The following is a 25,980-nucleotide window of genomic DNA, read 5'->3' as shown; positions in this document are numbered from 1 at the left end:
GGTCTCTTAAAATGATTTAAGGAGGATTCCCTCTTTTTCTATTGATTGGAATGGTACCAGCTCCTCCTTGTACCTCTGGTAGAATTTGGCTGTGAATCTGTCTGGTCCTGGCCTTTTTTGGTTGGTAAGCTATTAATTATTGCCTCAATTTCAGAACCTGTTATTGGTCTATTAAGAGATTCAAGTTCTTCCTGGTTTAGTCTTGGGAGGGTGTATGTGTCGAGGAATTTCTCCATTTATTCTAGATTTTCTAGTTTATTTGCATAGAGGTGTTTATAGTGTTCTCTGATGTTTGTATTTCTGTGGGATCAGTGGTGATATCCCCTTTATCATTTTTTATTGCATCTATTTGATTCTTTTCTCTTTTCTTCTTTGTTAGTCTTGTTAGCAGTCATCAATTTTGTTGATCTTTTCAAAAAATCAGCTCCTGGATTCATTGATTTCTTGAAGGGTTTTTTTGTGTCTCTATCTCCTTCAGTTATGCAGTGATCTTAGTTATTTCTTGCCTTCTGCTAGCTTTTGAATATGTTTGCTCTTGCTTCTCTAGTTCTTTTAATTGTGATGTTATGGTGTCAATTTTACATCTTTCCTGCTTTCTCTTGTGGGCAATTAGTGCTATAAATTTCCCACTACACACTGCTTTAAAAGTGTCCCAGAGATTCTGGTATGTTATGTCTTTGTTCTGGTCGGTTTCAAAGAACATCTTTATTTCTGCTTTCATATCATTATTTACCCAGTAGTCACTCAGGAGCAGGTGGTTCATTTTCCATGTAGTTGAGTGGTTTTGAGGAATTTCTTAAAACTGAGTTCTAGTTTGAATGCACTGTGGTTTGAGAGACAGTTTGTTGTAATTTCTGTTGTTTTACCTTTGCTGAGGGGTGCTTTACTCCAACTATGTGGTCAGTTTTGGAATAGGTGTGGTGTGGTGCTGAGAAGAATGTATATTCTGTTGACTAGGGGTAGAGAGTTTTGTAGATGTCTATTAGGTCCACTTGGTGCAGAGCTGAATTCAATTCCTGCATATCCTTGTTAACTTTATGTCTCATTGATCTGTCTAATGTTGACAGTAGGGTGTTAAAATCTCCCATTATTATTGTGTGGGAGTCTAAGTCTCTTTGTAGGTCACTGAGGACTTGCTTTATGAATCTGGGTGCTCCTGTATTGGATGCGTATATATTTAGGATAGTTAGCTCTTCTTGTCAAATTGATCCCTTTACCATTATGTAATGGCCTTCTTTGTCTCTTTTGATCTTTGTTGGTTTAAAGTCTGTTTTATCAGAGACTAGGATTGCAACCCCTGCCTTTTTTTGTTTTCCATTTGCTTGGTAGATCTTCTTCCATCCCTTTATTTTGAGACTATGTGTGTCTCTGCACATGAGATGGGTTTCCTGAGTAGAGCACACTGATGGGTCTTGAGTCTTTGTCCAATTTGCCAGTCTGTGTCTTTTTATTGGAGCATTTAGCCCAATTACATTTAAGGTTAATATTGTTATGTGTGAATTTGATCCTGTCATTATGATGTTAGCTGGTTATTTTGCTCATTAGTTGATTTAGTTTCTTCCTATCATTGATGGTCTTTACAATTTGGCATGTTTTTGCAGTGGCTGGTACCAGTTGATCCTTTCCATATTTAGTGCTTCCTTCAGGAGCTCTTGTGGGGCAGGCCTGGTGGTGACAAAATCTCTCAGCATTTGTTTATCTGTAAAGGATGTTATTTCTCCTTCACTTATGAAGCTTAATTTGGCTGGATATGAAATTCTGGCTTGAAAATTCTTTTCTTTAAGAATGTTGAATATTGACCCCCACCCTCTTCTGGCTTGTAGTGTTTCTGCCAAGAGATCAACTGTTAGTCTGATGGACTTCCCTTTGTGGGTAACCTGACCTTTCTCTCTGGCTGCCCTTAACATTTTTTCTTTCATTTCAACTTTGGTGAATCTGACAATTATGTGTCTTGGAGTTGCTCTTCTCGAGGAGTATCTTTGTGGCATTCTCTGTATTTCCTGAATTTGAATGTTGGCATGCCTTGCTAGGTTGGGGAAGCTCTCCTGGGTAATATCCTGCAGAGTGTTTTCCAACTTGGTTCCATTCTCCCCGTCACTTTCAGGTACACCAATGAGACGTAGATTTGGTCTTTTCACTTAGTCCCATATTTCTTGGAGGCTTTGTTCATTTCTTTCTATTCTTTCTTCTTTAAACTTCTCTTCTTGCTTCATTTCATTTATTTGATCTTCAATCACTGATACCCTTTCTTCTAGTTGATTGAATGGGCTACTGAAGCTTGTGCATTTGTCACGTAGTTCTCATACCATGGTTTTCAGCTCCATCAGGTCCTTTAAGGACTTCTCTGTTCTGTTGCTGGTGAGGAGCTGCGTTCTTTTGGAGGAGGAGAGGCACTCCGTTTTTAGAATTTTCAGTTTTTCTGTTCCATTTTTCCCCCATCTTTGTGGTTTTATCTACCTTTGGTCTTTGATATGGTAACGTACAGATGGGGTTTTGGTGTGGATGTCTCTTCTGTTTGTTAGTTTTCCTTCTAACAGTCAGGATCCTCAGCTGCAGGTCTGTTGGAGTTTGCTGGAGGTCCACTCCCGACCCTTTTTGCCTGGGTATCAGCAGCGGAGGCTGCAGAACAGCAAATATTGCTGAACAGCAAATGTTGCTGTCTGATTGTTCCTCTGGAGGTTTTGTCTCAGAGGGGTACCCAGCTGTGTAAGGTGTCAGTCTGCCCCTACTGGAGGGTGCCTCCCAGATAGGCTACTCGGGGGTCAGGGACCCACTTGAGGAGGCAGTCTGTCCGTTCTTAGATCTCAAACTCTGTGCTGAGAGAACCACTACTCTCTTCAAGGCTGTCAGATAGGAATGTTTAAATCTGCAGAGGTTTCTGCTGCCTTTTGTTCAGCTACACCCTGGCCCCAGATGTGGAGTCTACAGAGGCAGGCAGGCCTCCTTGAGCTGCAATGGACTGCACCCAGTTCAAGCTTCCTGGTGGCTTTGTTTACCTACTGAAGCCTGAGCAATGGCGAGCGCCCCTCCCCCATCCTTGCTTCCGCCTTGCAGTTCAATCTCAGACTGCTGTGTTAGCAATGAGCGAGGCTCTGAGGGTGTGGGACCCTCCGAGCCAGGCGCGGGATATAATCTCCTGGTGTGCCGTTTGCTAAGACCATTGGAAAAGCACAGTATTAGCGTGGGAGTGACCCTATTTTCCAGGTTCCATCTGTCACAGGTTTGCTTGGCTATGAAAGGGAATTCCCTGACCCCTTGTGCTTCCTGGGTGAGGCAATGCCACGCCATGCTTCGGCTCATACTCAGTGTGCTGCACCCACTATCCTGTGCCCACTGTCCGACAAGCCCCAGTGAGATGAACCCGGTACATCAGTTGGAAATGCAGAAATCAGCCGTCTTCTGCGTTGCTCACGCTGGGAGCTGTAGACTGGAGCTGTTCCTATTCAGCCATCTTGGAACTGCCTCTTCTTTAAATGCTTGGTAAAATTTAGCAGTAAAGGTACCGGGTCCCAGGCTTTCCTTGCTTGGAGACATTTTACTATGGCTTCAATCTCATACTTCTTAATTGTCCATTCAGGTTTTGGATTTCTTCATGGTTCAATCTTGGTAGATTGTATGTGTATAGGAATTTATCCATTTCTTCTAGGTTTTCCAGTTTATTGGCCTGTAGTTGCTCATGGTAGTCTCTAATAATCCTTTGAATGTCTGCAGTATCTGTTATAACGTCTCCTTTTTCATCTCTAGTTTTTTTTTTTATTTGGGTATTCTTTTTTCTAAGTTAGTCTGGCTACAGCCTTGTCAATTTTATCTTTTCAAAAAAAAACCCCACTTTTTTCATAGATCTTTTATATTGTTTTCTTCATTTCAGTCTCATTTATTTCCGCTCTGATCATTTGTTTTACTAATTTTCAGTTTGATTTGCACTTGCTTTTTTAGTTCTTTAAGATGCATTGCTAGATCATTTATTTGAAGTTTTTTGACTTATTTGATGTAGGCACTTACTGCTATAACCTTTTGTCTTAGTGCTGCCTTTGCAGTACTTCATAAGTTTTGGTATCATATGTTTCCATTTTCATTTGTTTCAAGAAAGGTTTCAATTTCCTTCTTAATTTCTCAATTGACTCACTGATTATTTAGTTGTATGCTATTTAATTTCCATGTGTTTTTATGATTTTCAATGTTTCTCTTTTTATTGATTTCTAGTTTTATTCCATTGTGATCAGAGAAGATACTTGATACGATGTATATGTTTTTTAATTTTTGGACTTGTTTTGTGGCCTAATGTATGATCTATACTTGAGATTGTTTCATGTGGTGAAGAAAAAAATGTATTCTGTAGCCATTGGATGAAATGTTCTGTAAATATCTATTAAATCCATTTTGTCTATAGTACAAATTGAGTTTAATGTTTCTTTGTTGATTTTTTGTCTGGAAGATTTGTTCAATGTAGAAAGCGGGGTGTTGAAGTCACAGGTTATTTTCATATTAGAATCTATCCCTTTTTTTGTTCTAAAATGTTTGTTTTATATATCTGAGTGCTCCAGTGCTGGGTGCATATTTATTTTTTTATTATAATTTTTTTTTGAGAAGGAGTCTTATGCTGCCCAGGCTGGAGTGCAGTGGCACGATCTTGGCTCACTGCAACCTCTGCCCCCTGAGTTCAAGCAATTCTCCTGCCTCAGCCTCCTGAGTAGCTGGGATTACAGGCAACTGCCACCACACCCGGCTAATTTTTGTGTTTTTTTTTTCTTTTTTTGGTAGAGATGACGTTTCACCATGTTAGCTAGGCTAGTCTCAAACTCCTGACCTCAGGCGATCCACCCACCTCAGCCTTCCAAAGTGCTGGGATTACAGGCATGAGCCACTGTGCCTAGCCACATATATATTTATAATTGTCATATTCTCCTGATGAATTGACCCCTTTATCATTATATAATGACTTTGTCTTTTTTATGGTCTTTGTCTTGCAACCTACTTTGTGTGATATAAGTATAGTGACTCCTGCTTATATTTACTTATATCCATTTGCATGAAATATCTTTTGCCATTCTTTATGTTTTTAGATTGGGGCGATTAGTCCATTTACATTCAGGGTTATTATTGATAAGGGCTTACTATTAACATTTTCTTATTTGTTTCCTTTTTGTTTTGTGGCCTTGTTTTCCTTTCTTCTTACTTTCCTGGTTTCCTTTTTGTGAAAGTAATTTTCCCTGGTGCTATGTTTTAATTTCTTACTCTTTACTTTTTGTGTATCTGTTGTGGGTTTTTTGATTTGAGGTTACCATGGGGCTTGCAAATAACATCTAATAACCCATTACTTTAAACTCATGACAACTTAACACTAACTGGTGTTAATTTTAGAAACAACAAATAAGCAAAGAGAAAAGTAAATAACAACTTTACATCTTAACTTCATTCCACCCCTGACCCTGTTTGTTAACTTTTTGTTTTTTTCTATTTTTATCTCATATATATATAATGTCTATGTGTTGAAAAGTTGTTATAGTTATTATTTTTGATTGGTTTGTCTTTTAGTTTTTCTGCTGAAGATATGAGTAGTCACACTCCACAATTAGGGTGTTATAATAGTCTGTGCTTTTCTGTATACTTATTAGTGTTACTTACTTATCAGTGAGTTTTTTTATCTTCACATGATTTCTTATTGCTTGTTAATGTCTTTTTCTTTCAGATTGAAGAACTCCCTTTAGTAGGACAGATCTGGTATTGAAGACATCCTTAGCTTTTGTTTGTCCAGGAAAGGCTTTATTTGCATTTCATATTTGAATGATATTTTCACTGAATACACTATTCTAGGATAACATTTTTTTTCCTTAATCACTTTAAATATATATTCCCACTCTTTCCTAGCATGTAGTGTTTCCACTGAGAAAGCTGCCACCAGACATATTGGAGCTCCTTTGTATGTTATTTATTTCTTTTCTTTTGTTACCTTTAGGATCCTTTCTTCATCCTTGACCTTTGGAAGTTTGATTATTAAATGTCTTGAGGTAGTCTTACTTGGATTAAATCTGCTTGCTTAGTGTTATATAACCTTCTTGTACTTGAATATTAATATCTTTCTATAAGGTTGGGAAGCTTTCTGCTTTTATCCCTTTTAATAAGTTTTCTATCCTGATATCTCTCTCTAATTTCTCTTTATTGCCAATAACTCTTACATTTGCCTTTTTGAGGCTCTTTTCTAGGTCTTGTAGTTGTGTGTCGTTGTTTTTTATTCTTTTTTCTTTGGTCTCCTCTGACTATTTTCAGATAGTGTTTGAAGCTCGCTAACCCTTTCTTTCACCTGATCAATTCTGCTGTTAAAAGACTCTGATGCATTCTTTAGTATATGAATTGAATTTTTCAGCCTCAGAATTTCTGCTTGGTTTCTTAAAATTATTTCAACCTCTTTGTTACATTTATCTGTTAAGATTCTGAATTTCTTCTCTGCATTATCTTGAATTTCATTGTACTTCCTTAAAACAGATGTTTTGAATTCTCTGAAAGGTCACATGTCTCTGTTACTCCAGGATTGATTCCAGGTGTCTGGATCAGACCTGCAGCAAGCATAGTACTGGGTTTTGCCCAAGGTCTGTGGTGACTATTGCCTGGTTTCCACTGATGGCCCAAGGGCTCTTTATTCAGCAAGTGGTGAATTCAGCCAGGCTTGTGTTTTTCCCTTCAGGAAAGTGGGTTCCCTTCTGGCCCAGGGTGGGTTTAAAAGCACTGTCTGATAACTAGGGCCTGGAGTCAGGAAATCTAGGTATGTACTGGGTGCTTTATTTTACTGTGGCTGAGCTTGTGCTTAACTTGCAAGACAGAGTCCCCTTTACTCTTTACTCTCCTTTTCTCAAGCAGAAGGAATCTTCCCCCATGGCCACCACAGCTGGGAATGTGCTGGGTCACATCTGAAGCCAGCACAGTATTGGGTCTCGCCAAAGGCCCATGATGAGTACTGCCTGGCTACCACTGATGTTTATTCAAAGCCCAAGGGCTCTTTAGTGAGCGGCTGGTGAATCCTGCCAGGACTGGGTTCTTTCATTCTGGGCAGCGGGTTCCCTTCTGGCCTAGGGTGTGTCTAGAAATGTTGTCTGAGAGCTAGGGCCTGGAATGGGGACTTCAGGACTCTGCTTGGTACTTTATTTTACTGTGGCCAAGCTGGTATCCAAGTTGCAAGACAATGTCCTTTTTATACTTTCCTCTCTTTTCTTCAGGTAGAAGGAATTTCTCCTGAAGTTGTGAGCTGCACTGCCTGGAGTTGAGGGAGGGGTGATACAATCACTCCCTTGGCCACCCCAACTGATGTCTCATTAGGTTTTATGTACCCAAGTCCATTGGCTCCAAACCCAGCACAGCACCAGGATTTGCCCAGTTTTGCAGTCCTTATGGTCTAGACTGCCTTTCAATTTATTTAGGACCCCAGAGCCCTTTAGCCCACAGTATTGAGGCTAGCCAGAACTCATCAGAGTTCATCCTCTTCAGAGCTTTTTTCCTTGCTATGATGTTAAAACCAGGTACTGTGATCACTCACCTGATTTTTGGCTCCTGTTGAGATGGACAGTCCCCTCTGGCTAGGGCTGGTTTAAATGCTCCCTCCACAGGTGCTCGCTGAATTCTGCCCTGTGTTGCTTTCTGCTGTGACAAGACTACAACTGAGTTCCAACACAAAGTCCCACAATCACTGTGCTCTCCCTTCTGCAAGCACACAGAATCCTCTCTGTGCCAGATGGCCACTGCCAGGGCATATGAGAGGGGTGGTGTCAACAATTCAAGACTGTCTTTCCCATCCTCCTCAGAGCCTTTTTCCTTGCTATGATGTTAAAACCAGGTACTGTGATCACTCACCTGATTTTTGGCTCCTATGAAGGTGTCTTTTTGTGTGGACAGTTGTTCAATTTGGTGTTCCTGAAGAGGCAGAGGGGAAGATCACTGGAGGGTTCTATTTGGCCACCTTACTCCATCTCTTCTTTAGTCTCTTTTAATCAGGAACTGTTTCTAACTCTTTGTGTTTCACGGCATTGACACTTTGAAATAATACAGATTCCTTATGTTTTTAAATAGCCCTCAATTTGTTTTTGTCAATATTTTCTCATGATTAGACTCAGGTTATGTGCTTCTGGCAGGAAGTGCAAAAGTGATGTTATATTTTTCTTGGTAGATTACATCAGGAGGCATATGCTGTTGATTTTTCCCACTGCAAATTATGAGGGATTTGTTTTTAATATCAATTATTTTCTTGATACTCAGAACTGTTCTAAATGAATAAAAAGTAATGACTTTGTAGATTTTTGGAATTTTGTCATAAAGTTACTTTATTATAGTTCTATTAAAAAAACAAAGAAATTAAGCTTATTGCCTATAATGCTCTTTCATTTTTTTACTTATCGAAGCCTTTTTAGATTTAAGTCAAATTCCATCTCCTCCATGAAATAATCTTTTTAACCTAATCAGAAGTAATTCTTTCTTGAATTGAAACCTTAAAATTATCAAACAAAAATAACCTAATATGAAGTCTGGTATATCGTAGGCACTCAGTGACCATCTGTCACTTTCTGCATTTTTACTTCTAATATGACATCTAACATACACTGTATTTTAAATATTTATTTGCATTATGGGTTTTTAGATTCAAACAGAATATCAATGATAAGCTAATGTTATTTCATTTTACTTATGAAGGAATTCAGCAATGAAAGTTTGTATAACATTCTGATGTTAAACCCAAGATATAAAACAGATAATTTTTTTTTACATAAAAACCTAAGATATAAAACATAAAATCAGAGAAACTTCGTTGAACTGGGTCTATGTTGTGGGTCTATGTTGTAGTTCTAGGTTTCTACAACCTACACCCAGTTCAACAAAGTTTCTTTGACATTATCTGTTTTATATCTTGGGTTTTTATGTAAGAATTCTTATGAAAAAAAGTGTCAACTGCTAAAAAGAAAACAAAAAATAAAAATAGGAAAACAGTTGCTCTATCCCTTATTAACTGAGTGCACAAATGTCCTGCTAGGGGATTATCTAATCTATACTTTAGATCCTACAGACATGGAGCTTACTAAATTCTCACTCAATAGTATTTACTGAGCACTTTTCATTTACCAGGCATTTTTTAGGCATTTGGCATACAGAGATGAACAAGACACAGATAAATACTACTGCCATGTAAATTATAGATTTTGACACATAGAAGGATCTTCTTGATATCAAGTTGAAGTCTATTTGTAATTCTCTTCTCAGGGTCCACAAAGAAAAAAGTCAATTGCCTAATCTATTTAAAATCTTTAACTTTATAAAGGCAGATTTGTACTATCTTTACTTCTCTAGGGTACAACTCACTTCATCTGTTTTTTAGGACATAGTATCAAGTCCATATGCCACTGAAAAAACTCATCCTCTACACCTATTCCAGATGAATACAAATCTCTGAAGATACCCAGTACTCATTGATGCAGTCTAATATGGCATTCATTTATTTGTTCATGCAATAATAACAACAATCTTGTTCATAGCCTTTACAATTTAAAGAGAAATATACATATTTAATTCTTATTTAGTGTACTCAGGTATAAATCTCCAATATCTGAGTCTTTTTCCTGTTTTCCGGGTTATTGCCTATCTTTTCAAACTGTTTGCTGTCTTCAAATTTGAGTTACACATTATCTATAATGTCAGTGACATTGATTTTAGGCTAGGCACGGTGGCTTATGCCTGTAATTCTAGCACTTTGGGAGGCCAAGACAGGCAGATTGTCTGAGCTCAGGAGTTCGAGACCAGCCTAGGCAACATGGTGAAACCCCATCTCTACTAAAATACAAAAAATTAGCCAGGCGTGGTGGCGTGTGCCTGTAGTTCCAGCTAGTCGGGAGGCTGAGGCAGGAGAATTGCTTGAACCCAGGAGATGGAGGTTGCAGTGAGCTGAGTTTGTGCCACTGCACTCCAGCCTGGGCGACGGAGTGACACTCCATCTCCATCCTCCCCCAAAAAAGACATTGATTTTAACAAGAACAAGGCTTAGTGGAGAATCCAGTAGACTGTCATCAAAGACTTCTTCTTTTCCACGTCAGAGCTAGCCTCATTCCTCTAATTGACTGTCTTTCTATACATAGTTGTTTAGCTAGTTCAATCAACTATACTATTATTCAATACATATTTTTTAATTTCCCCCATATTAAGGCATTTGTTCAACATATTTTTTAAATTGAGATGCACTACATTTTTGAGTTCCTGATCTACAAATACAATGATCTATGCCAAGAAAATTATAAATTTATTCTAGTAGTGCCTATTTTCACTGAGTCCCTATTGGTTCCTGGTGGTAAACACTTCTTGTATAAGACATGAATTTTAATAAACCCTGGAGATTTTATAACACATTATAATTAAACAAATAACTTTCATAGTGCTGGCCACTGAGTATAGCTTTCAATAGGAAAGATTTTTAGTGAGAGGGACTCCACTGTGTAGACATCCTACATAAGGTCTCTGGAGGCTGGAGAATGACAATTTTAGTTAAGCAGCTGTCTACTGTCCCAGTCTCATGAGCCTTAGATGATTTTAATTTTTCAACCGTGCTTTTTTGATCAGTCAGTAAGAATGCCAATTACTGTACTATGCTAACTTGCTAAATAAATCATTAAGGCTGGATACTCTACCAAACATTTAAAAAACAAACTTTTTATTCATGTGTTGGAAAAAGAAAAACTGTGCCCTTTTAATAATGTGAGGTCTTGCACATAGTAGGAGCTCAAAGACAATTTAAAAATAAATATTTGTTAAAAATATATGTATTGATGTTTAGTCATAAGGTGTGGAGTTTTGGCTGTTTCAACTGCAATTACTGTAAGACGTTTGTTCATAGAGGGAAATGCCTTTATAGAGATTAGAGCATTTCTTTGTCTCAACAGCTTTTGTAAATACTAGCTATATATATATGGGAGTCAAGGTGTTGAGTGAGGTTAAAGGACAAAAATGTATGGGTTGAACAATTATTAAAGTATCTAATTTACCCCTTAATAGAGGTGAATTATTTTTGCTACATGTTTCTTTGAATAATTTTCCAAATTCTGTTGGAATGAACAAGAGTACTTTTCAACCTGGGTTTTACAGAAGAGCATTTTATCGTATCAATCTTTCCCAGAGATCTCTCTTTATATGCCTGACAAATTATATATGGAAGTTGGAAATTGCTATTTTTATTGCTCTGAAATATAGCCTTTTGTGCTAAAGTAGAAACAAAAAAATGAAATATATGTTTTGCTTTTTATTGCTTATAAAATTTTTTGCTGAAAAAGCTATGTTTCTAAAACTGCTTCTTGTGAGCAATATTAAACAACATTTTCAAAAAATTTCTTGAAGAAATTCTAAATAGAAAAATAATTATGGGAGGCTTCTCTTTTTTTAATTTTTTTATTATTATTATACTTTAAGTTTTAGGGTACCTGTGCACAACGTGCTGATTTGTTACATATGTACACATGTGCCATGTTGGTGTGCTGCACCCATTAACTCGTCATATAACATTAGATATATCTCCTAATGCTATCCCTCCCCCCTCCCCCCACCCCACAACACTACCTGGAGTGTGATGTTCCCCTTCCTGTGTCCATGTGTTCTCATTGTTCAATTCTCACCTATGAGTGAGAACATGCGGTGTTTGTTTTTTTGTCCTTGCGATAGTTGCTGAGAATGATGGTTTCCAGTTTCATCCATGTCCCTACAAAGGATATGAACTCATCATTTTTTATGGCTGCATAGTATTCCATGGTGTACATGTGCCACATTTTCTTAGTCCAGTCTATCGTTGTTGGACATTTGGGTTGGTTCCAAGTCTTTGCTATTGTGAATAGTGCCACAATAAACATACACGTGCGTGTGTCTTTATAGCAGCATGATTTACAATCATTTGGATATATACCCAGTAATGGGATGGCTGTGTCAAATGGTATTTCTAGTTCTAGATCGCTGAGGAATCACCACACTTACTTCCACAATAGTTGAACTAGTTTACAGTCCCACCAACAGTGTAAAAGTGTTCCTATTTCTCCACATCCTCTTTAGCACCTGTTGTTGCCTGACTTTTTAATGATCGCCATTCTAACTGGTATGAGATGGTATCTCATTGTGGTTTTGATTTGCGATTCTCTGATGGCCAGTGATGATGAGCATTTTTTCATGTGTTTTTTGACTGCATAAATGTCTTGTTTTGAGAAGTGTCTGTTCATATCCTTCACCCACTTTTTGATGGGGTTGTTTGTTTTTTTCATGTAAATTTGTTTGAGTTCATTGTAGATTCTGGATATTAGTCCTTTGTCAGATGAGTAGGTTGTGAAAATTTTCTCCCATTTTGTAGGTTGCCTGTTCACTCTGATGGTAGTTTCTTTTGCTGTGCAGAAGCTCTTTAGTTTAATTAGATCTCACTTGTCAATTTTGGCTTTTGTTGCCATTGCTTTTGGTGTTTTAGACATGAAGTCCTTGCCCATGCCTATGTCCTGAATGGTATTGCCTAGGTTTTCTTCTAGGGCTTTTATGGTTTTAGGTCTAACATGTAAGTCTTTAATCCATCTTGAATTAATTTTTGTAAAAGGTGTAAGGAAGGGATCCAGTTTCAGCTTTCTACATATGGCTAGCCAGTTTTCCCAGCACCATTTATTAAATAGGGAATCCTTTCCCCATTGCTTGTTTTTGTCAGGTTTGTCCAAGATCGGATGGTTGTAGATATGTGGCATTATTTCTGAGGGCTCTGTTCTGTTCCATTGATCTATATCTCTGTTTTGGTACCAGTACCATGCTGTTTTGCTTACTGTAGCCTTGTAGTATAGTTTGAAGTCAGGTAGCGTGATGCCTCTGGCTTTGTTCTTTTGGCTTAGGATTGACTTGATGATGCAGACTCTTTTTTGGTTCCATATGAACTTTAAAGTAGTTTTTCCAATTCTGTGAAGAAAGTCATTGGTAGCTTGATGGGGATGGCATTCAATCTGTAAATTACCTTGGGCAGTATGGCCATTTTCATGATATTGATTCTTCCTATCCATGAGCATGGAATGTTCTTCCATTTGTTTGTATCCTCTTTTAGTTCATTGAGCAGTGGTTTGTAGTTCTCCTTGAAGAGGTCCTTCACATCCCTTGTAAGTTGGATTCCTAGGTATTTTATTCTCTTTGAAGGAATTGTGAATGGGAGTTCACTCATGATTTGGCTCTCTGTTTGTCTGTTGTTGGTGTATAAGAATGCTTGTGATTTTTGTACATTGATTTTGTATCCTGAGACTTTGCTGAAGTTGCTTATCAGCTTAAGGAGATTTTGGGCTGAGACAATGGGGTTTTCTAGATATACAATCATGTCATTTGCAAACAGGGACAATTTGACTTCCTCTTTTCCTAATTGAATACTCTTTATTTCTTTCTCCTGCCTGACTGCCCTGGCCAGAACTTCCAACACTTTGTTGAATAGGAGTGGTGAGAGAGGGCATCCCTGTCTTGTGTCAGCTTTCAAAGGGAATGCTTCCAGTTTTTGCCCATTCAGTATGATATTGGCTGTGGGTGTGTCATAGAAAGCTCTCATTATTTTGAGATACATCCCATCAATACCTAATTTATTGAGAGTTTTAGCATGAAGCATTGTTGAATTTTGTCAAAGGCCTTTTCTGCATCTATTGAGATAATCATATGGTTTTTATCTTTGGTTCTGTTTATATGCTGGATTACATTTATTGATTTGCTTATGTTGAACCAGCCTTGCATCCCAGGGATGAAGCCCACTTGATCATGGTGGATAAGCTTTTTGATGTGCTGCTGGATTCGGTTTGTCACTATTTTATTGAGGTTTTTGCATCAAAGTTCATCAAGGATATTGGTCTAAAATTCTTTTTGGTTGTGTCTCTGCCAGGCTTTGGTATCAGGATGATGGTGGCCTCATAAAATGATTTAGGGAGGATTCCCTCTTTATCTATTGATTGGAATAGTTTCAGAAGGAATGGTACCAGCTCCTCCTTGTACTTCTGGTAGAATTCGGCTGTGAATCCATCTGGTCCTGGACTTTTTTTGGTTGGTAAACTATTGATTATTGCCACAATTTCAGAGCCTTTTATTGGCCTATTCAGAGATTCAACTTCTTCCTGGTGTAGTCTTGGGAGGGTGTCTGTGTCGAGGAATTTATCCATTTCTTCTAGATTTTCTAATTTATTTGCGTAGAGGTGTTTGTAGTATTCTCTGATGTTAGTTTGTATTTCTGTGGGATCGGTGGTGATATCCCCTTTATCATTTTTTATTGCGTCTATTTGATTCTTCTCTCTTTTCTTCTTTATTAGTCTTGCTGGCGGTCTATCAATTTTGTTGATCTTTTCGAAAAACCAGCTCCTGGATTCATTAATTTTTTGAAGGGCTTTTTGTGTCCCTATTTCCTTCAGTTCTGCTCTGATTTTAATTATTTCTTGCCTTATGCTAGCTTTTGAATGTGTTTGCTCTTGCTTTTCTAGTTCTTTTAATTGTGATGTTAGGGTGTCAATTTTGGATCTTTCCTGCTTTCTCTTGTGGGCATTTAGTGCTATAAATTTCCCTCTACACACTGCTTTGAATGTGTCCCCGAGATTCTGATATGTTGTGTCTTTGTTCTCATTGGTTTCAAAGAACATCTTTATTTCTGCCTTCATTTTATTATGTACCCAGTAGTCATTCAGGAGCAGATTGTTCAGTTTCCATGTAGTTGAGCAGTTTTGAGTGAGTTTCTTAATCCTGAGTTCTAGTTTGATTGCACTGTGGTCTGAGAGACAGTTTGTTATAATTTCTGTTCTTTTTCATTTGCTGAGGAGTGCTTTACTTCCAACTATGGGGTCAATTTTGGAATAGGTGTGGTGTGGTGCTGAAAAAAATGTATATTCTGTTGATTTGGGGTGGAGAGTTCTGTAGATGTCTATTAGGTACGCTTGGTGCAGAGCTGAGTTCAATTCCTGGGTATCCTTGTTAACTTTCTGTCTCATTGATCTGTCTAATGTTGACAGTGGGGTGTTAAAGTCTCCCATTATTATGTGGGAGTCTAAGTCTCTTTGTAGGTCACTGAGGACTTGCTTTGTGAATCTGGGTGCTCGCGTATTGGGTGCATATATATTTAGGATAGTTAGTTCTTCTTGTTGAATTGATCCCTTTACCATTATGTAATGGCCTTCTTTGTCTCTTTTGATCTTTGTTGGTTTAAAGTCTGTTTTATCAGAGACTAGGATTGCAACCCCTGCCTTTTTTTGTTTTCCATTTGCTTTGTAGAGCTTCCTCCATCCCTTTATTTTGAGCCTACATGTGTCTCTGCGTGTGAGGTGGGTTTCCTGAATACAGCACACTGATGAGTCTTGACTCTTTTTCCAATTTGCCAGTCTGTGTCTTTTAATTGGAGCTTTTAGCCCATTTTCATTTAAAGTTAATATTGTTATGTGTGAATTTGGTCCTGTCATTATGATATTAGCGGGTTGTTTTTCTTGTTAGTTGACAGGAGGCTTCTCTTTTTAATTCTACTTTTTAAAGAAAAAGTAAACATATACGAAAAAGGTGAATAGCTAACTCCATTTTTATTGACCCACAGTTTACCAACTCCTTCATACAATTGCTTCACCTTTCTCCCACTAACATATGTAGTACGTTTTCAGTTCAAGCTTCCTATTTCTAAATATTATGCCATGTATTTCCATTTGGTAAGAATATAACGCAAGGGAAGCCAAAGAGGGGAGTATATACTGGAGTGGAATTCTGTAGTTATGCTATCAATTGAATTTTATTGCCCCAAAAGTGACATGTTGGAATCATAGTCCCCAGTATCACAGAATGTGACCTCATTTAGAGATAGGACCTTTACAGGGTAATCAAATTAAAAAGAGATCTCTAGGGTGGGTTCTAATGCAGTGTAACTGTTGTCTTCACAAAAAGGGGAAATGTACAGTCAGAGATGGACATACAAAGAGGGAAGATGAAAAGAGATACAGGAGAAGATGGCCATCTATAAGCCAATGAGAGAAGCCTGGAACAGATCTTGCCCTCACAGCCCTCGATTGCAACAAAACTGCTCACCTCTTGATTTCAGATTTTTACCTTCCAAAACTGTGAGACAATACATTTATGTTTTTAAGCCAATCAGTTTGTGGTACTTTGTTATAACGACCCTAGAAAATCCATACAGCATATATGGAATTGCTTACAAATGTAAAAATGCTTATTACAGTGAACACTTAGTTATGTCTATGTGCCAGGTTATTAGAAAGATCTAAGCAATTTAAATATATAACTCATTTAATCTTTACAACAACCCTTATGAAGTAGGTACCATTATTATCACCATTTTTTAGATGATGAAGCTGAGTCTCAGAAAAGCTAATATAATTGTCCTAAGTAAGCCAGGTAGTAAGAGCTGGGGTTGGAGCTTGCATTAAGGTAGTTTTATACTCCAGTATGTATTCTTTTACCACTGTATTGGATACCACACATTGCCAAGATAGAAATAATCAAATTAATTAAAGTAATCCTAATTATGTTCCCAGAATTAGGAAGATTCCATTTTAATGGGTGAGATTTTCAATGTTAGTGCTTGTATTAGTTTCCTGTGGCTGCTGTAACAAATTACTGCAAATTGGATGACTTAAAATAACAGAAATTTATTCTCTCATGTTTCTGGAGACCAGAAGTCTGAGCTCAAGGGCCACAATTCCTCTAGAGGCTCTTGAGGAGATTCTATTCTTTATGTTTTTCAGCTTGCAGTGGCTGTCAGCATTCCTTGGTATTTCTTGGCTGCATCACTCCAATCTCTGCCTATGTGGTCACACTGCCTTTTGCTCTTCCGTCTGTGCATAGCTCTTCTCTGTGTCTTTTATAAGGGCATTTCTCATTGGATTTAGAGCCCAGATAATCCGGGAAGATTAGCTTATCTCAAGGTCCTCAATTTAATTACATTTGGAAAGACTTTTTTTCTCCCTCAAATAAGGTGACATTTAAAGTTCCAGGGGGTTGACATGAACACATCTTTTGGGGGAAGCCACCTTTCAATCCACTGCAAGGCTATCTTGTATTTTTTTAAGTCAATGTGCTTTTCCTGTGATCATGGTGCACCAATATCATTTAAGTAAACTAGTGAAGAAATACAATGACAGAAGGGAAGGGTGAAAGAATAGGAGAGAAAAATATTATCCTTAGGAAGAATAAACATTAAAAACCACTATGTGTATCAACATTTGCCACCAAAGTTTAGCAAATGTTGCTATTTGAGAATAATTTAAAACAAGTGAACACTGATAATTGAGGAAATATGGTTAAGCATTTGAATAAATATATTGGAAAAAAGCCTTTTTAGGGTCACTGAGATGATCTATTTTAAAATTATAAGCCCTTAAAAACAGCATTATCATAAGAAAAGAAATGTAATTCATCATCCTAATCTTTAATAGATATGTCTCTCTGTCCTTGTTTCTATGGCAAACAAAATATAACATTTCAGCATAGTTTTGTACTATTACAAGACTAAGAAACAGTTTATCATGAGACTAAAAAACAGTTTGGCATTGGCAAGCCTTGTCAATGAAAAACAATAGTGAGTCTTCTGCATGTGAATGTTCATAACTTGCCAAAACCTAGTTCAAAATCTAGATTTATTAGAAAATAAAATGTTATTTATAACAGAGAAGTTGGAACTTTCTTAAAAGTTTTTCACACCCTAATAATAGTACACAATGAGGATGAACAGGCAATTCACAAGAGAAACAATATAAACACTAGGAAAAAAGAAGTTGAAACTCAGTAATAAGCAAAGAAATGTAAGTTAAATATCTTTTACCAAACAGAGTGGCAGTGATAAAAAGAATAATAATATCTGATATTGTAAAATATGTAAATGAAAAGGCATTTCCCTAATTGCTGGTGTGATGTAAACTAGCACCAATTTTCCCAAAGGAAAATCAGATGCATGTACATCAAAAGACTTGGAATTGTGCAGATCTTTTGACCCAATAATTTCACTTATAGACAATGTATGCTAAAGAAATAAGAATATATGTGCTCAAATATGTATGCATATGTATGTGGCTTAGTTTTTGTTTATATATGTTTGTATTAGTCACAAATTGTAGATAGCATATATGTCCAACATCAAGATATTGGCTGAATAATGTATATCAACATATCAGAACCTACGCAGCTGCTGGGAAAATGATGCAGATCTATACTGATTGGCAAGAAAATGAATTGTGTTAACGATACATTGGCACGTGAAAAAGGTTACAGAAAGGTATGCTTCTATTGGTGTGAAAAGCATAATTTATTTGTATATTTTATTCAGATCTATCTATATATGTTTTACTTTTTTTTTTTTTTTTTGACAAAGTTTCTTTCGCTCTTGTTGCCCAGGCTGGAGTGCAATGACCAGATCTTGGCTCACTGCAACCTCCGCCCCCTGGGTTCAAGATTCTCCTGCCTCAGCCTCCCAAGTAGCTGGGATTACAGGTGCCTGCCACCATGCCCAGCTAATTTTTTTGTATTTTTAGTAGAGATGAGTTTTCACCATGTTGGCCAGGCTTAAACTCCTGACCTCAGGTGATCTGCCCACCTTGGCCTCCCGAAGTGCTAGGATTACAGGCGTGAGCCACTGCCCCTGGCCGTTTTACATATTTTTTACACAGATAAATATCTGGCAGCAAAACATAATATTATTAATTTAATATGATTATAAACAATCTCAGAATGTTAGAATCAATATAAATTTATTAATATAATTGTTATAAATATCACAGATAATATTATGTAGAATAGATAAGATTACATAAAACCTTTTTAGTATTTTTATTATTTTCTAACTTTCAATAATGAATTTGAACATGTAAAATAAAATGTTTTAGAGGTATTTAAATACACTCTTTAATTATTTCTCCATCACAGAAGGAACCAGTATGTTAGGCAATGTTCATGAGCACATTTTGAGATTTGGCTCACTAAATTTTGCACTGCGGACATACATAGTTAATAAAAACTACACATGGAGAATTTATTAAGGTAAAATTTAAAAATTTGTTGCCATAGAAAAAATACATTTTCAAAATTAAATACAAAAATCCAATAATATACTTCTGCTTCTTTCTAAAGAATAGGTGTTTAAAATTTACAATAGATATGTGATTGTCAAGTTAAGAATATTTAGGGCACAAAGAAATAAGATGAAATGAAGGGGAAATAGGCAGATTTTAAGAGAGATTTGTCTGCTATTCTTGCTACTGCTTGCTTTATATTCTAGAATAAAACATTGCCAGGACCTTCACTCACATTCAACTCAATTCAACACAGGTTTTTTTGAGCTCCTAGAAGTCATCACGCCGTAATCACAATCCTCAAAGAGACAAAGTCTTGACCCTCCCATATTCAAGCAATTTCCTGATTCATACAAAAGAAGAATTTTACTAGTAGTAATTGGAAATGTTACACTGGCAATGTGACTCTGAAGAGTTCTTATTTTTTTTATTGTATAAAATTATGGAGTTCAACGCGATGTTTTGATATACGTATACATTGTGGAATGATTAAATCAAGTTAATTCACATACCCATCACTTCACATTTTCTTTGTGGTGAGGACATTTATAATCTACCCTCTTAGCATTTTCAAGCACACAGTACATTGTTATTAACTATAGTCACCGTGTTATACAATAGATCTCCAGAATTAATTCCTCCTGTCTTACTGAAACTTTTTACCCTTTGACAACATCTTCCCATTCTCCTTCAACCCCCCAGCCCCTGGTAACCACCATTCTGCTCTCTACTTTTATGAGTTCGATTTTTTAAGATTGCATATAGGTGAGATCATCAGGTATTTATCTTTCTGTGCCTGGCTTATTTTGCGTAAATGATGTCTTCTAGGTACATTCATGTTGTTGCAAATAAAAGAATTTTATTCTTTTTTAAAGCTGAATAATGTTCATATATATATGTAATCACATTTAAAAATATTTTTAATTATTAATTTTCTATCATTTGTGCTGTACTGGAATGCCACTATAGGCAGAAATTGACTTTAAAAGCCAATGCTTTCTCAGAGTAAACATGAACTCTCTGTACCTTTTTCTTCTTTGGTTGTAAATTGCTCTAAGAAAAATTATAGATATGACAAATAAGACTAAGAAGTAGGCTCTCTCTCAGTGTTGAATGTCTTAGCCTTCATTTAGTTTGATCACCAAGTTGAAGGTGGTTATAATTGCAACACATCTGTCATCTCATGCTTTGAATCTGTTTATTTAAATATATTTAAAATATTTATTAACAGATATATACATGTTAAAAAGTAAGGTAGAGCAAAAAAGGCTTAAAATGAGGGAAATCAGTTTTTTCACTATTTCCCATTCCCACTGCAGATTCTGTACAAGGAACTTTTTTTTTTTTTTTTTTTTTTTTTGAGACGGAGCTATTCTTTTTCGCCCAGGCGGGACTGCAGTGGCGCTATCTCCGCTCACTGCAAGCTCCGCCTCCCGGGTTCACGCCATTCTCCTGCCCCAGCCTCCTGAGTAGCTGGGACTACAGGCGCCTACCACCGCGCCCGGCTAATTTTTTGTATTTTTAGTAGAGACGGGGTTTCACCGTGTTAGCCAAGATGGTCTGGATCTCCTGACCTCGTGATCTGCCCACCTCAGCCTCCCAAAGTGCTGGGATTACAGGTGTGAGCCACCGCGCCAGGCCAACAAGCAACTATTTTAAACTATTTTCTGTTTGTTCCCTTCATGTTGCTAAATAATATACCTATATATATTGCATTCTCTGCTTCCTGATAGGATATTGAGGATTTACTCTCTTAGACCACCTTCCAGCTTCTTGCTAATCCTTACAAAATAATCATATGCTTTAATTTTAGGTACATAAATGAACACTGTTGGCATTATTAAGAAGAAATACGTGATTCTTCAGTGCCAAGTAGTGACCTTAGATCACATTTCTTTTCTGATAAAACTTTTGTCTCCCAAAGTTGCTATTTTACCTTTTATTAGAGGATTTTCTTATAAAATGATTACATTTCCCAACACAGTTTTATCAGAGACATTTTGCTGTTAAAAAAAAAAAAAAAAAAAAAAAAAAAAAAGACCTGGGTCATAGGTCTTTTCCTGGGTGTAAGGTGTACTCCTGGGTATAAGGATTACCACATCCTGGTACCAAAAGGTACACAAAAGGCAAGCAGCATATGCAACCACACATGTTTAAAAATATATTTATTCAATCCACACTTATGACTGATGGTTTGTTAGGATATGGAAATAGGTAAAGAGCTCTAAAATAGAAGAAAAAAATTTAAGAGACAAACTTAGGATATCTAACTTTTTTTTGAGACAGAGTCTCGCTCTTTCACCCAGGCCAAAGTGCAGTGGCGCGATCTAGGCTCACTGCAAGCTCCGCCTCCCGGGTTCTGAGCCATTCTCCTGCCTCAGATCCCCCGGTAGCTGGGACTACAGGCGCCCAGCTAATTTTTTGTATTTTGGGTAGAGACGGGATTTCACCATGTTAACTAGGATGGTCTCGTTCTCCTGACCTCGTGATCTGCCTGCCTCGGCCTCCCAAAGTGCTAACTTTTAATTAATAGATGTTCCAGGAAAGAAACCAAGCGAATTGGGAGCAGGATGCTATTTAAAGAATATACATCTAGATATATAGATAAATGGATAGATATAGTAATAAATATAGATATCGTAGTTAAAGATCCATAAGCTCTAGATGGAAAGAGCAACCTAGAATTTTTTCGAGGAATTTTGTTGAAGTTTTACATTGTCTTCGAGCATCCAGTGTTGTGGATGAGAAGTCTGAAGCTATTCAGAAACTTCTTTCCATTTGCTTCCTTTTACTCTCTGGGAGCTTTTAGAGTCTTCATTTTACCTTTGGAATTCTAAAATTTTATAATGTGATTTTCTGTCAGTATTTTTGAAAATTATTTTGCTAGAGATTCAGTTTGCCTTTTCAATGCAGAGCTTTATGGTTCTTTAACTCCTCCAGCAAGTTTTTGTTTTGTTTTGGTTTGATTTTTTTCCCTGTAATTCCTATTCAGTCAGATGTTAGACCTCCTAGAATTGTCTTTTTTGAAAAATGTCCTTAACTTTATTTATTTTCTCAATTTTTTGCATATTTTAGGCACTCATATATTTAATTTCCAACAACTCTCTGTTTTCTCCAATTGCTTATTTTTCATGGCAGCATGATTAATAAAATTTAATTTGTTGGGTGATACAAATTGCAAGATATTATTACTTGTTATTGTTATTATTATTCTCCTATCTCCTCAGTTTCTCTTGTGGGAAATTTTTTTCTGTTTATCTTGTCTTTCATATTGCGATATTCTTTTTTAAAACATGTTAATTGACAGTTCAATTGTCCATTAAAAACTGACTGTGACCTCTGTGTTTGATTTTATTTTCAATTGGCATTCCTACCTATTAGTGATCACACAGAGAGCCATGGGACTCACAGAATATAAGAACACCAAGCATTTGTTCCTCTAGCCTTCCTCATTTTCTCTAGAAGGAAAATACCTTCATTCTCATGTCTAAGAATGAGATATCTGATTACCATTCCATCGGAAGTGGGGTGTGATGTTGTGGGCATGGGCTTGAGATGACTGTATGCAGACTTTCAGCTAATCCCATGGTTTCAGCCCATTGCCTCATTACCACTCCCAACATTAGCTTCCTATCTGAGGTTCTGCAGCATATGTTGCTTCCTTTTTTTTCTGAACTCTTTCTTCAATCATTCTAAGCTAAGGTCTCCTCTGAGGTGCTGCATCATTTACCACTCTTCTATCAGCTTTTTGTTTTCCAAAGTTTTGTGAAGTCTATAATCCACTGACTGCCCCTTTCCAATCTTTTGGTCATTCTTGGTTTAACTGCATGTGTCTAAATCATCAAGCATTCATCGAGCACCTACTTTGTGCTTGTGTGCTGTGGGGGGCACAAGACAACTATAAGAGGCAAAGATCTGTCCTGAATAAACTTAGATTTTAGCAACTGATAAAAGACCAGTGCAAATGATAATGAGTAACGAGTAGTATGACATAGCACTGAACCATATGCCCCGGGTGTAGAGTGCTGTGGGAGTTCAGCGTACTTGGAGTAAGCTCTGGATGACAGAAACATTTTGAACTTGTGGGAGGAAGAGAGTTTGCGGACTAGTACATGTCATTGATCTTTCTGGGTGTTTTTACTCTAATACAGCAATTTTATGCCCTATTAATGAGGCTGACTGGCTAGTACTAAAGGTTAAATGTTGAAGAGTAATAGGAACAAAGAATCAAGAGCCTTAAAGTTTAAACCTCATGTGGTAGTAATGATGATCATTTTTAAAATGCAGGAAGAATTGATACATTGTGTGGCAGTTCATCTCTTGTAGCTCTGCTGTATAGATAAGTAAACCAAGGTGCTGATAATTAAACTTGGCCTTGACTAACAAAGGAAGGGGCCCAGAAAGACAAATACCACATGATCTCACTCATGCGTGGAGTCTAAAAAAGTTGATCTTATAGAAGCAGAGAGTAGAATGATGGTTACTAGGGACTGAAATGGTTGAGGGGTTGGTGTTGGGGAGATGCTGGTCAACAGATACAAAATTTCAGTTAGATAGAAGTAAGTTTAAGAGAGCTATTGTACAACTTGGTAACTATAATAAACAATATATTATATTCCTGAAAAATGCTGACAGAGTGGATGTGAAGTGTTTTCACCACAAAAATGATAACTATGTGAGGCGATACATAAGTTCATCAGCTAGTTCATCATTCCACAATGTATGCCTCCTTCAAAACAATATTTTATGCATAGTAAACACATACAACTTTATCCATCAATTTAAAAAATTAAAAAAAAATTATCCATAAATTAAAAAAAATAAAAACATGAGTTCTTGGTCTGAGGTCTTTTTCACTGCACATGGTCTAAATCTCAACTCTAATGATAAGGTAAGCTTTTCATTCTTTTTATGCATGAAAATTCTACACATACTCAGAGATGTTACTAGCTGAACATTATAATGTAAAATTGTGAAGCAGAATGCATGCTCTATACAGAATTAGAGTAGTGTCTCCTTCAGGCTTCATTCACTGATTCATTCATTTGCTCACTAATTTGCTCAATATTTTATTCATTCTTTTCATGCAGGTGCTAAATGCTGGAATACAAATATGAATGAACCACCTCTCTCAAAGGCCTTATTTTCTGGATATAAAGAGACAATTTCTTGGATTCTTTGGGTTATTTCTAGGACACACTAGTGTTTTTCTTTTGACTTTTTTTGCAGGCCACCCACAATCTAGAAAATAGAGTCCACTTTTTCCCTCTCTGATAACCCTCAGCAAAAAGAACACTATGGCCAGGTATTAGATTTAGCCAAAAAATCCCCAGAGCATTTTTTCCGAAATATTTTATCCAAAATATTTCCTAAAGCACAATATATTTAGAATATTTCCTTTCTTGATTTTTAAATCCCAGTGTCTTTAATGGATATTTAATCTGCATGTTTCTGGCTCATTTACATATAACTCGGCACAACATTATTTTATGAGAATGGTTCAATGTCCAAGAATTTTCATGAGTTTCTGGTATTCACTCTTTTTTAGTACTAACTCCCACTACCCCCACCACCTCCACCACCTTATTGAAACCTGGAAATCCTATTATATCTGCACAGCCTTAAAGTTCAAGTTCTGTTGAAAACCTAAAATTTAGAATGTTTGATGTCAAAGGTGTATGTTCATTACTGTATTCCATATCTGTTTCTCCTGTTGTATGTTTCAGAAAAGTTAGAGGAAGGAAAGGGAGGAAAGGACCATTTTTTTTTCTATGAAGACTTTGGCACATACCTGTTCTGCTGGATCTTTCCCACATGCAAGTGTGAACATGAAGACAGAGCAGGACCTTATTTTTCCTTGAAGAATATGCTGACATGAGTATTTTTTTGTTGTTGGAATTGAGTTTTTAAAAAGCTGTGCTGAATGAGAAGGAGAAAGCAGTGGTGGAAAGTTTCAGCACCATTCTGCCTTCCCCCTCCTTTCCATCACCAAGAAATAATAATAATAAAAAATCCCACTGAGAATATGCAGTACATTCCAAGAGAGGTGATCATAACTGTGTTTAGCAGCCCTTAAATTTTATAAAGAAATGTCCAAATTAACCTGGTGGAGCCTGTAGTTTCATATCTTTTACCTTCCAATAGCTTCTATTATTGCTATGGCCTTTATTGTTATTACTACAGGCATCTCACTATGTTTTCAAACAAAAGCCTGGCTCCCATTTCTGAAAATGTCACAAGAACTAAACTCCCTGTAAAATTTTAAGGAAACATTTTTGAACTAAATCTGTGCAGGTTCAATCTGAAGTTCATTAATGGCTTCCTTTAAGCCAAACATGGTCTTGCGAGGCCCATGGGTGTGAACTAGAGATGCTGAAGGCCCACATAGCTCTTCTTGGAGTCCAAGAATGCCTCACTCGAACTGGCATCATGCCCCAAAGTGTGCTGTTTGAGGCCTTTACCGAGTCCAGGTAAAATTCACATCTTATTTCTTTTTCTTGATTCTGTCAGTGAAGAGGAAATATAAGATAGTGCTAGCCTGCCTGCAGAATTAGCAGCCAGATGAGGGGTCTTCTTTATTGGCAGGACTGAGAGAGCTTTTCTGCATGTGGCATCTTTTTAGCAGAATGCTCTGATGTTGTTCTGTGGCATCCTCATTTGTGATTTCTTAATTTAAAATGCTATGATCATTCTATGGCCAAATATATAATAAGGCTCCATGGGATATAGAATTCTTCTAGGGTCTGGGATGCATCTGCATCTTCTTGGAGAGAAAAATTTATAAGGGAACTTCTTATCCCTAGGCTTGATGACTAGACCTTGTGATGTCCCTTATCCCTAGGCTTGATGACTAGGCTTGCATTTGAGTAGCCTATTTCTGACTGTAATAGTAATGGCTCTCATTTACTCATTCAACTGATTCTATGTACCAGAC

The sequence above is a fragment of the Nomascus leucogenys genome, chromosome 9, assembly GCF_006542625.1.
Source record: "Nomascus leucogenys isolate Asia chromosome 9, Asia_NLE_v1, whole genome shotgun sequence".
Lineage (NCBI taxonomy): Eukaryota > Metazoa > Chordata > Mammalia > Primates > Hylobatidae > Nomascus > Nomascus leucogenys.
This window is presented reverse-complemented; position numbering follows the sequence as displayed.